The sequence below is a fragment of the Archocentrus centrarchus genome, chromosome 13 (assembly GCF_007364275.1).
Source record: "Archocentrus centrarchus isolate MPI-CPG fArcCen1 chromosome 13, fArcCen1, whole genome shotgun sequence".
In the NCBI taxonomy this organism is placed as follows: Eukaryota; Metazoa; Chordata; class Actinopteri; order Cichliformes; family Cichlidae; genus Archocentrus; species Archocentrus centrarchus.
Window position 1 is genome coordinate 31,504,697 of NC_044358.1, and position 5,529 is coordinate 31,510,225.

Below are 5,529 nucleotides of genomic sequence, written 5' to 3' on the forward strand. Positions count from 1 at the left end.
AGAGACAGAATCTAAAAAAAAAAAAAGATCCAGAAAAATCACATATCACAGATAAAAGGACACAAATTACGTACTTGTCGTCTTGCTCGTTATGGCTGTCTGTGTTTACCTCTGTGCTGCACAGATGCTGCAGTAGTTTTGTTTGGATCGTAAAATATGCTCGCAGCACAAGAAAGGGGAGCATGTTCTGCCACATTTTGCCACATTCTGTTTCCAGACAAGGACCCACCCACCTTCATGTGTAAAGGATCAGCTCTCAAAGTGCAGTGGAAACGTAGGCTTGTTCTTAAGCATTTTGCCGGTTCATTGAAACCAACACCAGCACTGGCACGAGCACCTGCACCTTGGTGGTGGAAACGTAGTATTTGAGACTGTGGTCCCAGCTCTCTTCAGGTCATTGACCAGGTCCCCCCATGTAGTTCTGGGCTGATTCCTGACCTTTCTCAGAATCATCCTTACCCCACAATGTGAGATCTTGCATGGAGCCCCAGACCGAGGAAGACTGACAGTCGTCTTGTGTTTCTTCCATTTTCTAATAATTGCGCCAACAGTTGTTGCCTTCTCACGAGCTGCTTGCCTATTGTCCTGTAGCCCATCCCATCCTTGTGCAGGTCTACAATTTTGTCCTTGGTGTCCTTAGACAGCTCTTTGGTCTTGTGCATGGTGGAGATGTTGGAGTGTGATTGATTGAGTGTGTGGACAGGCGTCTTTTATACAGGTAACAAGTTCAAACAGGTGCAATTAGAACAGGAATTAAGTGCAGAATGGGGGGGCTTCTTAAAGAAAAACTAACAGGTCTGTGAGAGCCAGACTTCTTGCTAGTTGGTAGGTGATCAAATACTTCTTTCATGCAATAAAATGAAAACTGATTATTTAAAAATCATTCAGTGTGATTTTTTGGATCTTTTTTTTTTAAGATTCTGTCTCTCAATGTTGAAGTCTACCCACGATAAAAATTACAGACCTCTCCTTTCTTTGTAGGTGGGAAAACTTACAAAATCTGCAGTGTATCAAATACTTATTTTCCCCACTGTATGTTTATTTATTTTATTATGTTATTTATTTTCCATGTCCAACAGTTTGGTCAACTTTGTTGTTTTAAATGTGCTTTATAAACAAATTTGGATTGGAATGGATTGGATGTCAAAACATGAAAAGTCTCTGTTTGAGACTTCAGCTTTAATGACTAAAACCCTTTCACCGCCATTTTAAAACTTAGACATCAAATAGTTTTTTTTACTTTTATCAAAAGCTTACTGACTTTGGAAAGAGTAGTGCAAAGATGTAGGCCTATTGTAGAGTAAAAAGTGTTCAGACACAAAAATAAAATGTAAAGGAGTTATTTGGAACTTTACAAAATTGCTGAATTGGAGAAAAGCAAAATGATACTCAAAGTAAATACAACAGAAAACAAACAATCTGAGAACATAGCACCAACTATTGTACAGTTCAGTATTTGTACACCTGTTCAGCTGCTCATTAATGCAAATATCAAATCAGCCAATCATGGGTAGGCAAGTCAAACCATTTAGGCATGTAGACATGGTCAAGACAGCCTGTTGAAGTTCAAACTGAGTCTGAGTGTTTCAGAAACTGCTGATCTACTGGGAATTTCCTACACAGTCATCTCTAGGGTTTACAGAGAATGGTTTGAAAAAGAGAAAATATCCAATAAGCAGCAGCTCTCTGGGTGAAAATATCTTGTTGATGTCAGAGGTCAGAGCAGAATGGCCAGACTACTTTGAACTAATAGGAAGGTAACAGTAACTCTATCAGCCACTCATTACAAATAAGATATGTGAAAAGCATCTAAGAATAGGAAACTGAGGCTACATTTCACACAGACTCACCAAAACTGAACAATAGAAGATTGGGAAAACACTGTACTCCAGTGGCCTCCACAGTCACCAGAACTCAATCCAGTAGAGCATCCTTGGGATGTGGCTGAAGGGGAAATTTGGATGAGCAGCTGAAAAATCTGCAGCAACTATGTGATGCTGTCATGTCTATATGCACCAAAATCTCTGGAACATTTACACCACCTTGTTGAAACTATCTCGCTTTTCCTCTGAAGTGAAAAAGGGGTCCAACCTGGTACTTGCAGGGAGCCTATCCCAGCTATCATAGATATTTGATTGAAAACACTAATGCAGGAAAATGTGTGATCTAAAGTTGTGATGGACCAAAGTACAAACTGCTTTGAATTGTGAAATTCAAGTGAGAAGCACATCAACACAGTAACAAAATATTTTGTAGTGAAGCATGCGTAGAAAAAATAGCCAAGTGTATCAATACAATGAGAAAGGCTAATGTGGGCAGGGAAATGTGTTATTGATTTGAGAACTGCAGTGCAGAGAGAATGATGTTTCTAATACTATGTTTTCCAGTGTCTGAACTGAGGGTTGTTCTGCTGGGGAGCAGTTGGTCTGAGAAGAATTCTGTGGGGAATTTGTTACTGGGAGAAACTGTGTTCAACAGTCAACCTAAAAGCTGTGTGAGAATTAGCAACACACTAGAGGGCAAAAAAATAGCTGTCATCAACACCCCCTTTCTGCCTCCTCTTAACACCTCCCAACATGAGCTGACAGAGTTTATACAAGACTGTGCAAAAAACTCTGAACCTGGACCTCATGTGTTCCTGCTGCTTCTACAGCCTGAAAACTTTACTGAGGAGCACAAACAGACACTCGGCAGAGTCCTTGAAGGCTACAGTGATCAATCATTTAATCATTCACTAATTCTGTTCTCAACACCCAAAGATGAGAACTCAGGTTCTGTGGAAGATTTCATGGAAATTCCAGCATTAAAAGAAGTGATCAAAAACTGTAAATTCAGATACCTGAAGAGGAGCGACACTGAACTTCCTGAGCTGTTAAAACATTTGGATGAAATTGTAAAGGATAACAATAGAAAGCATGTGAGCTATGAAGCTTATGAGGAAACAACACAACATTTACCAGGTGATCATCAAAGTTCCAAACAACAGGAGACACAAACCCCTGTCACAGATGCTGTTAAAGCTACTGGTAAGTGGAGAAACTCTTCTGACAAGGATAACATACATACAGCATGCAATAATAATCTATAGAGAAATGTCCTGTTTTTACAGGATTTCTCAGTAAATCAATACAAATCACTCATCGACTCTCTGAGAAACATTTTTTGTCCAACACTAAGCAAAATTATCGCAGAGTTCATCCTCTTTTTGAACATAAATATTTCTACTTTTCTCAGTGTTTAAGCCCAACCTTTCCATAATTTCTCATAACTAAAAAAAATACATAATAAACAAGTGTATTTCAGCTAAAACTTGTGAATTTCAAAATGTAAATGTTCTGATGAATAATAATAGAGATTGAATACACAGATGAGAGAATCTCATCTGAAGAAATCTCCTGATATCAAGTGTTGTGAATTCAGGTTAATTTGTGTTTGTGATATTGTGTTCTTCTCTCGGTTGTTTCACAGTGTCTGCATTCAGGATTGTGCTGTTGGGCAAAAGTGAGGACAAGAAGACAAAGCTTGGTAACCTGATTGCTGGATTTCAAGGTTTTCACTGCCTAAAACAATCACCCATCATGCACTGTGTGGCCATCTGTCAGGAGTGGGAAGGAATACTGTTAACAGTGGTGAAAACACCAGACATGTTCAGTCTGTCTGAGGAGGACATAAGAAGAGAAGTGAAGAGCTGTGTGAGTCTCTGTCCTCCAGGACCAAATGTTCTGCTGCTGTTAGTGAAACCTTCTGATTTCACTGAGGAGAACAGAAAAACTCTGAAGTTCATCCTGAGTTTGTTTGGTCACCATGCTTTTAAACACTCCATGGTCATCATCACACATGAGAATGAAATGAGTCAATGTGTGAATGAACTGCTTATAGAATGTGGAGGAAGACATTACAACATGTGTGAAGATAATTATGGATCATTAATGAAGAAGATTCAGGAAATGACAAATGAGTACAATCCCCACATCAAACCATCTTTAAACCTGGTTCTGTGTGGGAGGAGAGGAGCAGAGAAAACTTCTGCAGCCAAGGCCATTTTAGGTCAGAGAGAGCTTCATTCAGTCTCCAACTCATCAGAGTGTGTTAAACATCAGGGAGAGGTGTGTGGACGTCAGGTTTGCCTGGTGGAGCTGCCTGCCTTGTATAGAAAACCTCAGGAGGCAGTGATGGAGGAATCACTCAGGTGTATCTCCCTCTGTGATCCTGAAGGTGTCCATGCATTCATCCTGGTCCTACCTGTGGCTTCCCTCAATGATGAAGACAAAGGAGAGTTAGAGACCATCCAGAACACATTCAGCTCTCGAGTCAGTGACTTCACCGTGATTCTGGTCACTGTGGAGTCAGATCCCACAGCTCCAGCTGTTGAAAACTTTGTTAAAAAAAAGCAAAGACATCCAGCAGCTCTCTGAGAGCTGTGGAGGAAGATGTGTCATTCTCAACACCAAAGACAAAGAGCAGATCCCAGCACTGTTGGAGACTGTGGAAAAAATAAGTCTCCTTAAAGACAAATCACGCTGCTACAGAACACACACATTTGGACAAGCCCAAATAGAGAAGATGTTACAACAAGAGAAATTAATCACCAAACTACAAACTGAAGTGACAGAACTCGAAAAAAGAAGCACTGTCACTTGTAAGTACTTTCTTTCTTTCTTATTTAACTGATTTCGCTAACCTCTGTTTTGTTCTAGAGCAGTGGTTCTCAAACTTTTGCACTGGTTGAAATCTTTTCATGCCCCACGTGAAACGAAACGAAGTCCGGGGGTGGGTGGGGGACCTCTCTGCAGCACGATGGCTCTACGTACATAGCAGATAGTGATGGTTCAGCGTTGCTGTGCTAACGTGCCTGTTAATGTTTCCTTGTTCCACCATTAGAATGAATTTGTTCTGCATGAATTTTCTCCCAGGTCGTTCGCGCCCCACCTGTTTCGACCCTGCCCCACAGTTTGAGAAACACTGCTCTAGCTTAATGAGACTATACTAATTGTTGGCATTGTATGTAGTTAATGAAGAGATACAGAGTCCAGAGTGTCTCAGGATTGTGCTGATTGGAAAGACTGGATGTGGAAAGAGCACTACAGGAAACACCATTCTGGGAAAGAAAGAGTTTAAAGCCAAGACAAGTCAAACATCAGTCACCAAAGAATGTCAGAAAGCACAGGGTGAGGTGGAAGAATTTTGCACCATAGCCTCAAGGCGGGGGGGGGGGGGGGGGGGGGGGGGGGGGGGGGGGGGGGGGGGGGGGGGGGGTGAGAATATATAAGGGGACAATACTGAAAGAATAGTTGGACTGTTGGACTGCATCTAAGATAGTCAGGGTAAGGGTGCTGACAGTCTCCAGATACAGTGCCTTGCGAAAGTATTCGGCCCCCTTGAACTTTTCAACCTTTTGCCACATTTCAGGCTTCAAACATAAAGACATAAAATTGTAATTTTTTGTGAAGTGGGACACAATCGTGAAGTGGAATGAAATTTATTGGATGTGTCAAACTTTTTTAACAAATAAAAAACTGAAAAGTGGGA

The 5,529-nt window shown here is 41.0% G+C and overlaps 1 pseudogene; it reads left to right on the forward strand.

Moving 5' to 3' along the window:
* Positions 1–1,506: 1,506 nt before the first annotated feature.
* LOC115790492 (immune-associated nucleotide-binding protein 9-like) lies at positions 1,507–4,990 on the forward strand (annotated as a pseudogene).
* The last annotated feature ends 539 nt before the right edge of the window (positions 4,991–5,529 follow it).